Source organism: Clupea harengus, chromosome 2 (genome assembly GCF_900700415.2).
Source record: "Clupea harengus chromosome 2, Ch_v2.0.2, whole genome shotgun sequence".
In the NCBI taxonomy this organism is placed as follows: Eukaryota; Metazoa; Chordata; class Actinopteri; order Clupeiformes; family Clupeidae; genus Clupea; species Clupea harengus.
The window spans coordinates 10011292-10023724 of NC_045153.1; positions in this window are offsets into that span (position 1 = coordinate 10011292).

Consider the following 12433-nt stretch of genomic DNA (forward strand, 5'->3'; position numbering starts at 1 on the left):
GTCACTGAGAAGTAACAAAGGATCATTAAGGGCCTGGTGATCAGACCTCAACTACCGTCATCAGGTTTTCCCTCACTTTCTTAAAGAAAATACAACTTTTGGTATGAAAGAAGTGAAGGACAGTTTAACACAGAACCGGACTAATTTTGATTTGAAATTGCTTGGCCGAAGTTCAAGTCGATTTGTGGAGAGGAGCATCCTTTTTCAACATCTTTACTATAGTTTCCAAAGCACGGTGGAAAGATGGTTAGCTTTTTGAGCACAACTTTCAACCTTAAAGCCATTTCTTTATTGAAACACCCCACAGTGCCTGAACCTGGTTTGCTTAGGGTAAACATGACACAAAGATAAAACTTAAAAAGTGCTCTAAAAATGTTTTTTTTCCTGTCACACTTTTTCTTCAAGCGCAACCACACTTGAAGCGTCATTAATAACTAAGTAAATAATACTTAATAATCATGTAATACCCAAGTATATATAAAGCCTAATTCCATGTAATACATGGTAAGTACAATCTACTAGTCATGCTGTGTGCTTTGGTGAGAGGGAAAGCAGAAACATGCAGTGAGGCTGCCCTGCATTGTCTCAGGGTTGAGTCTCAGGGTTGTGTCACGGACTACAATTCCACAATCCACTCCACTGCTTCCACATTGTAAACCTGAACAAGTTCAGAGTACTTAAAACTTTTGATGTAACCGATTACATAATAAATTTGAGTACATATATTATTATTTTTAAGTAAACTTAACTTAAAAATGATACATCGGCTATACTGATTTATTTTGTTATCGTTTTCATAATTTTTAAGTTCTCTGAACTTATATTCAATATTTTTATACTTAAATCTTTTAACCTCTATGTACTAAATTATTTTCACTCAACAACACAAAATAAAATTAAGTTTTAAGCCTTAAAAATCAAGTTCAGTGCACTTAATATTGGTGAAAGAGCTCAACTTAATTATTCTGAGTAAATAATACTTAATAAGCTTACTTTTTTTAAGTTAACTCCGCTTGATTATTCTGAGTAGGTAATACTTAAATAGCTAACTTTTTTAAGTGAGCACTACTTATTTTCAATTATTGACCACATATACTGATTTTCTGGTTCTGTTTACAAACTGACTTTAAACTGAAAGTTACTCTACAAGAAACATTCAAATCTATGTATGATTTCTATTAAAAAGAGTGAGATGAGAAAAACTTAAAGAGGTATCACATCATTTATATTTCTTGTAAAACAACTGACAAAATAAAAGATTACATCAAAGCTTTAAAGAACAGCGTTACAAAGTCAACAACAAATCGTTTATTTCAACAAATATTTTTTTAAGGTGAGTAAGGAGGACGGTTTCAGAGGTTTGTTGTCATCCAGTCACATAAAAAGGTTCTGTATGAGAAGGTGTGCGTGAGTGTTTTGGGATATTCTAAATTGAAAGCATATGTCAGGCCAAACAACAACATAAATGCCTCAGAAATTAGTGATGGGAAGTTCGGATCATTTTACCGACTCGGTTCTTTGAATCTCGTTCAGTAAAATGAACGAATCTTTTTTCGAGTCATTCGTTCATTTGGGGGGGGGGGGGGGGGGGGGGTGGTAAGATAAATTCCTGCATTAAAATAATGTATCATGACAGTCTGGATGATTTGAAGTGATCATTTATTTTCACACTAGCATTCAATTATCACGGCATAACTATTACGCTGAACTCTAAGTAAAGTACTAAAAAGTTAAATAACGAAACCTGTAATTATTACCTGTGAAGGAATATCATTCACGTCTTACTAAACCTAGCCACGCGAAAGTGAACGAGGTAAACAATCCTTTCTGTTTCCTCTTCTGAGCGCAGGTCACGTGAAAAATGATCCTAAGATCCGTATCCGAAGACCCAGTCAAAATGAACGAATCATTTCTGTTTTCTCTACCAGTGCTGAGCCTATGCAGGTCACGTGAAAAATGAACGATGAACGATGAACGAATCATTGATCTACTCGCTACCAGTGCTGAGCCTATGCAGGTCACGTGAAAAATGAACGATGAACGATGAACGATGAACGAATCATTGATCTACTCGCTACCAGTGCTGAGCCTATGCAGGTCACGTGAAAAATGAACGATGAACGAAAGATTTACCCGAAGACTCGGTTGGCAGATGAACGAAACATTGACCCGAAGACACGGTCGGGAGGTGAACGATTCGTTCATCTGCCGGATACAGATCTTTAGATCATTTTTCACGTGACCTGCATTGGTTTAGTAGAGGAAACAGTTACCTTATTCTCGTTCGCGTGACCGCTGTTTTTAGTATAGAAACGTGAATTATATTCGTTCACAAGTCATAATGACTGGTTTTGTTATTTTCACTTTACATTTACACTTACAGTTTAGTGCAGTGTAATTGTTTGCCGTGATAATTAAATGCCAGTGTGATAATAAATGACAATTTAAAACCATACAAACTGTCATGTTGTACTGTATTTAATAGAGGTTTTCTTTAAAAAAATATGATCTGCCACACAAAAGCTGTCAGTCATGGCTGTCTCCAAGGGGACCGTGGCCCTTCTCCACCCTCCCCACAGTTTTGCACTAGGTGACCTGCAAGCCATCTAGAAGTTAGTGTGTCGCTTTGAATGAAATGCCAAATAAAATGTGATGTAAAATGTTTTTATTATAACCCCAAAATCCCAATATTGCACCATGTTACATGTATTAATAATTGACTCTTTGCATAAAATAAATAATAACACAAAGATGATCCAAAAGATCCGTATCCGAAGACCCAGTCCAAAATGAACGAATCATTTCTGTTTTCTCTAGCTACAGTGCTGAGCCTATGCAGGTCACGTGAAAAAATGATCTAAAGATCTGTATCCGGCAGATGAACGAATCGTTCACCTCCCGACCGTGTCTTCGGGTCAATGTTTCGTTCATCTGCCAACCGAGTCTTCGGGTAAATCTTTCGTTCATCGTTCATCGTTCATCGTTCATTTTTCACGTGACCTGCATAGGCTCAGCACTGGTAGCGAGTAGATCAATGATTCGTTCATCGTTCATCGTTCATCGTTCATCGTTCATCGTTCATTTTTCACGTGACCTGCATAGGCTCAGCACTGGTACCACTTGGTTGGCAGAAGGATAATTTCCCACGTGACCTGCATTCAACGAATAATTTCTGTTTCCTTGGCTGAGCCTATGCAAGTCCCAATGCGTGGCCACGAGAAAATGAACGAATCTTTTTTTGAAAGGACTCGTTACTCTCGAGTCCTTGTAAGGATTCGTTCAAAATGAAGGAATCGTTCACGAACGACACATCACTATCAGAAATCCTCTGCACCCAATTCAAAGATGTTCTCGCAGCTGAAGGGGTCGGGACCCGATGTAAGGAGAGCAACAGGAGCATCATCAAAATCTGGCTCCTCTTCCTCCTGCAAAACACCATCAATACAATTACCAGGAGAGTTTCAATGGAAACACTTACAAAAAAACTGCCAATTAATAATACATAGTATCAACTAATATTAAAGTTTCAGTAACAAACAAAATGTGATCACTGTTGTGCAGTTAATCCTAGACATACCTGAAGGTCATAAGCCTCGAGGATCACCCGTAGCACCTCTGCTGTCTTGCCAGCCCGTGATGCCTTCTGCCTGTACACAAAAATATCTCCTTTGGTTGACTCCTCTTCTTATATGTCTACATCAAATCGGTTTGTTGTTTATATGCAACACGAATGCTGTCAGGGCAAAAAGAATATTGTGTAGGTCTTAACTGAAGTTCTCGACCGTTATTGTTAGCTTGCTGCTAACACTTTTATCCATCAGATCCATTAAAACACATAGAAGCTAGCTAGCTGCTAAAAAGTTACATATAACATTAGCATGCTGATATGAATTGTATGGTGTTTCTATAGAACATGAGTTGTTTTCAACATAAACAATTGATTGTTGTTTACTTTGCACATGAACATATTTTGGGGGAAATAACCCACTAACTAGCTCTTTAGCTCGTTAGCTTCCTAGCCGCCAGCGCCAACAGTCGTGCAACTAAACTTGCTACTTGACAGCCAAAACGTGATTACTCAATAATAATTACAAAGAGGGAAATTAGCCACTTCTTGCTTGCAATTTCACTTGTCGCAACAAACACCTAAAAAACACTGTTTACTTACCAGATAAGGACGCTTAGCAGCGACAGGATTACGAAAATATCTCCTTTGGTGGGGTGACCAGACGTCCTCTTTTACCCGGACATGCGTCCGGCAGTGATTGAAAAATCGTCCGGGATTTTGCCTCGTCGGATATTTGTGTTTCTCTGGGTCCTTCACAAACTAGTTTTTACGCCCTTACAAGTTTAGGAAACAATATCTCCCTTACGTTCCACCTTCTAGCACAAGTTCTGACTGTAGCGAGAACTGTCATTGGTCGACCGGCCTCTCAGTGTTGCCAGATGCACGATAATTATCCTCCAAAGACGATAATTTTGAGCATTTAATACGATACTTCACCATTTCCAATCTGGCAACACTGAGCACCGTGCCGCTTCCACTAGTTGCATTGTTTACAACAGCACATGACATCTGCATGTGGAAAAGGTGTCAAAATTCCGTCGCGGGGGGAGGGGGCGGGGTCATCTGTATGCTACACACTACCACGCCCCTCCCCGCGACGAAGTGTCCTCTTTTTCACAAACTCAAATATGGTCACCCTACGAAGTTGGTCGACTCCTCTTCTACAGGAGGAACATGCTTATAGAAGTCTAACTGATAATAATTATTAAGTCTGCTGTCTCCGTCTCTCATCACAAGATCTCTGATTCTGTTCTGAACTAGTCCTGCAACGACGTTGATGACATCAGACGTCACGTTTGAATGAAACAAAAAAAATAGGAGTTATCAGGCAATGTTTACTCAAACAAATACATTCCAATACAATTAAAACGTCTTCACTTGCTCAGAAAACGAATACATTTAAAGTTGGGTCAACTAAATACCAGGTTTTAAGTACTGAATACATAATGTTAATAAGTTAGTAGAACAGTTTGGGTTTACAGGGCAGTTCTTTATCTAAGTGTGCTCAATCACCTGACTACTAGTTCCACTTGTTCTGTTTTTGGAGGTTGGCGTTTTGGCATTTGGTTATATAATATAGATCATTTTAGATAATAGATAGATTGATTCATATTTAGATCATTTCCAAGACTATGTGAGGGGTGGATGACATCCATGAAACAAGAGTGACAACAGAGAAAACAAGCTATTTGTACAAGATTGAATTATCACACACCAGGTCTACTTACAGGTGCTTTCAGAGATGAAACATACATGGCAAGTGAGAGAGCGAGATGAAGAGAGAGGGAAAGAGAGAGAGAGCGAAAGAGAAAGAGAGAGAGAGAGAGCATGTGACAGCAATCACAAGGAGAGCAAAGTGTGCAATTGCGTTGCAATCAGTCGAGTTGGAATGGATGACCTGAAGAGTGGGCGTAAGTGTTACCCCCATGCTGCGGTAGTTTAGTGCCCGTATGTGTGTGTGTGTGTGTGTGTGTGTGTGTGTGTGTGTGAGTGTGTGTGTGTGTGTGTGTGTGTGTGTGTGTGTGTGCTGGTGTTGGGGGGTTGGGTGTGTGTGTGTGTGTGTGTGTGTGTGTGTGTGTGTGAGTGTGTGTGTGTGTGCTGGTGTTTGGGGGGGGGGGGTGTTACTCTGGAGGCCCAAGAGTTTAATCAGTCTCCCCCCTCTGCGGCTGGCGTAATCTCCCCCCTCTGACAGCGAAGCCCTTGGAGACGGCCCTTGGAGACGGCCCCGGCGCCGCGCAGATCAAGCCAGCTCTGATCTGGAAAATTGCCCCATTATTACATCATCAAGGGAGGAGCGGCCAATGAGAAGCCTGGCTGGCTGAAGTTTAGGCTGGCACAACGCCCGCCTTCACCCACTTCAAGACCCACGCTAATCGTGGTGAGAGTTCGGAGTGAGATTCTTGAGGGTGGCCAATGCAGTGGAGTGTTCCGTAGAGATCTGGTCACCGTGGAGAAGTTGTTGTTGCCGTGGAGAACTTGTTGCTGGCCCCCGGCTCCCTGAGCGGTGGTCGGATCGAACCGATTACGATCATGCAGTTTTACCGGTCTTGACACTGATAACAGGGCATACGCTTTCACCTACACACACTCATACACACATACGTACCTGTGAACACTCTCACACACACACACACACACACACACACACACATGTATGCACACACACACACACAGAGACACACACACACACACATGTATGCACACACACACACACACACACACACACACACACACACACACACACACACGCATGGGCATCTGCACACACAATCACATGCATATTCAATCCCTCACACATGAGCACATATTCACATTCTCTCTCTTTCTTTTTCTCTCTCTCTCTCTCTCTCACACACACATACACACACACACACAGACACGTATGCGCACACACACACACACACACACACACACACACACACACGCAAGCTCACACAATATATTCAGTCCCGTCTATCCTCCTGATGCAGTATGAGAGAAGTGTGAGAGTGCGCTAGTGCTCCAAAGTCAAAAAGGAAAAGGGAGTGGGAGAATGAGAGAGAGAGAAAGAGAGAGAGGGAGAGGGAGAGGGAGAGAGAGAGAGAGGGAGAGAGAGAGAGAGAGGGAGTGGGAGAATGCAATCTACTGTGCCAAATTGATGCCCCCTCCCTTCCTCCCTGCCTCCCCCACCGCCCAAACTCTCCCTCCCTCCCAACACCCTCTAGTGACTTGCCATGAAGCAGATGGCGGTGGAATATGAGGACGGCGGTGCTGCTGACAAATGCGTAACCGGCGCGTGGATGTTGGATGTCAGAGGAGTCGGTGCTGAGGCTGTGTGGGAGGTGGCGCATGGCTGCCAGAAACGTCAGATGGCCGGTCATCTCCTCCGCCCGTCCAGATATGTTTACAGGGACGGGAGCTCGTCAATTTCCTCACACACACACACACTCACACTCACGCACATTTATGTACCCACACACAGACATACTCACACCACACACACACACACACACAAAGATATAAAGACACGCACTCAAACCAACACCCTTAAACCGTGAATACACACACACACACAGACACACACGGACACACACAGACACTTGTGCTGGCAACATCACATGCACTGGCATCGTATCTCTTGGTGCCAACAGTGGACAGCTGGCACGTCCGTCAAGTCTCCCCGCTCTCATTTTTTTTCTTTTCTCCGATTATACGCCAGCAGATGAGGGAGAAGTAAACCAAATCAAAGCTGATGCTGCCAAAGGAGAGAGAGAAAAAGTCAACAACTCAAAATAAACAAGCAACAAGCTTGTGCACCAAAGCAGAGAGTCTGATAGCGGACAGTTGGATGGATCACACGCCAAGGCTGGGATGGTGAACCATGAAGACAGATCAGAGGTTTGAGGGGGACGACGGCGTCACCTTCACACAGCTATTCGTTTGGTATTTTTTTATATGAAGTTCTCAAAAGTGGATTACATTTATGTGCTCGAATGAACAGATTTAAGTTGAGTCTCACACACACACACACACACACAAAAAGTCACACACACACACACACACCTGAGGATCAGTGATGTCTGGTATCATCATCATTGCACATATGGCAGGTGATGGTTGTGTGGACCTGGGCTGAATCTGTGCTAGATCTGTGGCAGCATCTACCTGGACTCCCATTAGGTTTACTGGCCAACCATGTTCAACCCTCATTTTTTAAATAATATTAATTATAATAATAATATTATATTAGCTTACAAATCATACCTTTAGCAACCTACTATTTAATAAACACAAATACAAACACTTGTGTAATTATACTCCATTCTCAAACAAATGCTGTAATGTACTGCGTGTCACAAATGCAATCACTGTCATTTATATCGCCGACTCAAGCCTTAAGTATAGTGGTCCCTAATTGGCTAATCTCACACACCATTTTACCCTGCTGGTGGCTGTATGAAGCCATAAACGAGGAGACGAAGACAAGAGATTTCTCCCAAGAACAATGTGAAGAGTTTCGACTGGATTGGTGCCAGGGAATCGTTTCGTTTTTGGAAAAGCCTGGGCAAAGTTAAACACCGCATAAATAACTTTCAGAGGTTATTGTCTAATTAGGTTTCATTACGGTAATTAGCGTCGTCGAGGACACGAGGGGTCACAGGCAGAGAGTTCCAGCTGAAATGGCGGCCCATCACTCTGGGCTGTTAAGGCTTAAGGAGACCATTATTCCGCTCAGCGCTCGTCAAGCATTCATAAGGAGGCGGCTGGCCCAGCCCGGCAAACACATTAGAACCGGCTCCAGAAATGGGTGGTGATTAGAGGCACGGCGAGAAGCAGTACGTTTAGAGATGGGTCTCGAATACACACTACCTTTCACCCGAAGCACACACAGCGGAGAGTCAAGGTCCGACACAACGGGTCAGTTTCAGTGGTTGGACCAGGGTAACAGACAGTGTTCCTGAGATAGGAACAGTCGGGGGGGGGGGGGGGGGGGGGGGGGGGGGTGTGGCTATGAAGGTGCTTACTACGTTCAAATTGATATGTTTAGCAAAATGCTTTGATCAAGTGGAAATAACAGTACACATTTTGTACACAATACAGACTTTCAGACTTTGAATGATTTCCAGTAGTTTTATTTTAGAGCTCTATGGTAATGTCGCCCATGACGTTGCTGTTGTAAGCACCACGTGAGCTACAAGAGCACCAGAAACTGAATAGGGGTTCAGTATTTGGAGAATGGAGAATTAAACCTGATCAAAAGAGTTTTGTTGACGCTAGCATCGACACTGGTCAGAGATGTCAGAGGTCAGCTCGCTCAGGCTTTCACCAGCAGGTTGTCCCGTGTGGATGCTCTCAAGAGGAAGAGGCGAGAGGGCGGGGGGTAGAAAAAGCACAGGTTTATACCTGGATTGGTTTGGGTGGCCTGTTTGTGTGGGAGTTTTATTCTTCCATCATCATGATGTGCTGAAGCACTCAATCAAAGTTTTTTTTAGGTGTGTGTGGTGTGTGTGTGTGTGTGTGTGTGTGTGTGTGTGTGTGTGTGTGTGTGTGTGTGTGTGTGTGTGTTCTATTTCACATCAGTGCCATCCATTTTTGCTTCCTTTCTCCCTTTGACAGAAACACATTCTTAGGTAAAAATCGATATGATATTCCCCTGAAATTGAAAATGGAAAACCCAAAGCTTCCTATTTCCATCAAATTTGTCTATGATCACAGTCACTGACTTCACTGAACCTATTCTCCGTGTTGCAGGTCTGACTATAACAGTCAAACACATAAAACTGTGCTCCCTGAAGATAACTATTTTCTCATTTTTGTCAACACATTTCTATCATTACTTGATTGATCATTACATACATCCTTCATGTACATACTTCATACATCACTACTTATGCACTTAACCCAAATGCTATGTATTTGGATATGCCCATGCCTAAGGAAATAACTTCAAAATCTTTATCTTAGTTATTTAAGACTACCTAAGACATACATAACAATAATAGACCAGCTGGATCAGTGTTTAAGTCATTAAACGTATTGCTCATTGAACTATATGTATAACTGTGTTGTGGTGCAGTGATTAAAATAAAAGCGTCTGCTAACTTTACCCGACCTTTATATATACATCTGTGATATGGTTGTGTATGGCATGCTTAGGGCTGTGGTGTGTGGGCTGTGGTACCTCGTTCAGTGTCCATGTTACCATGGTGTTGGTCAGAACACAGGGCCTATAATATAGTTGTACATTCCTCTGGTATCTCCCAGGTGAAACACAATAAACAACATATATATATATATATATATATATATATATATATATATATATATATATATATATATATGTATATATATATATATATATGTCCATAAGGAGATATATTGTTTATTCAAGACCTACAATAACTGAGATCTTCCTTGGAAGCCATTGCCTTGGAAAGGATACATCACCATATCAAAGAGCGATACAGTCAAATCCTTCTGCACCCCTACTATTAGCTTCAGTATTTACTGTGGTCAAATAATATGGTCATCTAGTCATGTCCTATCATGTGAGTTTGCCATCATCAATTCCAATGGTAAATGTATGTGAAATTTGTACTTTAAATCACTTGACGCAGCTGAGGCTTGTGCTTATATTCTTGATGACTTGAACAGGTGATAATTATACATGAGGTAAACTTAATAAGTGAGCTAAAATTAATTTCACGTAAGCCTCGAGGGAAATGTTCATCCAGATTAAAAAACACCCGCTGATCGCTGCGTGTAGGTGTGCTTTCGTGTATTGCTTGGAGCATCTGTAAATGAGGAGAGAGGATGGGATTGCCAGATGAAACACAAAAACGTCTCGGTTACTTACGTAACCTCGGTTCCTTAAGCAGGAACCAGATATAACAGTATGGTACATGACGTCAGTCATGGGGTACAAATCGAAGCATTTATCTATTCACGCCTGAAAGGCCGCGAGATCTGTCATCGCGCGCTCCTGGGCCCGCCCCTCTGACTGTCTGAACGCTCTAGTGCGCTCTGCGTAACAGCGGAGAGCGCGCACTGGACAGAGCTTATTCAAACGTTCCTCCTCTGCCGACGCAAAAAGAGGAGGCGAGAAAACACCTGATTGCAGAATGGGGTTACCACCACTTTAGGTGTGTAAGCAGCATTAGGTCGCATAACCACTCTGTCACCAGCGATCGAAAACTGAAGGCACGATGGACTGACTGACAGGGCTTGCATGTCACCAACGCGTTTTGCTGACGTTAACGCCAGCAGCAGTGCGGTCTTTAAAGAGACAAACTTTATGTCCACTGTCTCCAGGGGCTCGAACAGAGGCCCTGTGAGAGCACGTAACACCACTAGCAGATCCCAAGAGGGTATGAGGTGTCTCTCTGGCACCCTGAGCCGTCTCACCCCCGCCATAAAGCGTGACGCTAGCGGGTGACTGCCAGGAGAACTGCCATTAATGCCTGCGTGGCAGGCTGAAATGGCAGCCATGTACACTTTGAGAGTAGAAGCCGCCTTCCCCTCATCAAACAACTGCTGTAGGAATGGCTGTAGGAAAGGCTGCTGCACTGACATATTGACTAGATCTGCCGCCCACGGCTGATTGGGCCAGTGGGGGGCTATCAATATCAATTCCCTGCCCTCGTCCGCAATCCTGCACAGCACCTGCTGGAGGAGCGGGATCGGGGGAAAAGCATATAGGGGTAGAGCTGGCCACTGGTGGCCCAGCGCGTCTATGCCTAGTGGGGGATCGTCGCCCCCTAGCGAGAACCAGAGCGGGCAGCAGGTGTTCTGCCTGTTCGCGAACAGGTCCACCTGTGCCTTGAAAAAATGCACCCAGATCTGACCTATCACTTGTGGGTGAAGGCACCAGTCTGCTGCTCGAGGATAGCCCCTCGATAACAGGTCCACACCGTAGTTGAGGTGACCTGGTATATGAACTGCCCTGAGGGACAGGACGTGCCTCGCTGCCCACAGGAGCAGGCGAGTCGCCCAATGGTGTAGTGACGGGGAGCGCACTCCGCCCTGGCGATTTATATACGCCAAGGTCGCAGTGTTTTCCGTCCTCACTAGTACATGCTGACCACTCAGCCTGGGCAGAAAGTGTTGTAGAGCTAGGACTACTGTTCACAGCTCTAACACATTTATGTGAGTGGGGGATCGGCCTCTGTCGCAGACCAGAGACCGTTCACGCCTCTCCCTTCGCAGACAGCTCCCCAGCCTTTGGTGGAAGCGTCTGTGGTCACCACCACGCGACGCGACACTATGCCCATAGTGCCCGACGCGGCGAGAAACCAGGGGGTTCTCCAGATCGCCAGGGCTTTCCTGCATCTGGAGGACACCACTACTCTGCGATGCCTGTCTGTGACTGCGTTGAGCTTCATAGACAGGTACCATATTTGGAATGGCCGCATACGCAACATCCCCAACGGGAGCGCTATAGCGGCCGACGCCATCATTCCTAACAGGCGTTGTCAGTACAGCGACGAGACTGACTGTCCCAGTCGGAACTGGCGCACGCATGCTTTGATGGCATTTATCCGTTCTTGAGACAGCCTGACCTCCATGGAGGTGGAGTCTAAAATCATACCTAGAAAATGCGTAACTTGCCTGGGGCAGAGAACGCTTTTTTCCCTGTTTATTACAAAGCCCAGTCGATACAGGTGCGCCACCACTAGATGGCCGTCCTGCACTGCTGCAGCCTCTGAATGAGAAGCAATTACCCAGTCGTCCAAATAATTGTAAACGCGTAAGCCGCGTAGACGTAATGGGGCGATGGCTGCCTCTACGCACTTTGTAAATACCCTCGGCGCTAGGGACAGGCCGAATGGGAGTGCGTTGAATTGGTACGCTATTCCTCTGAACGCAAACCTCAGATATCTCCGATGT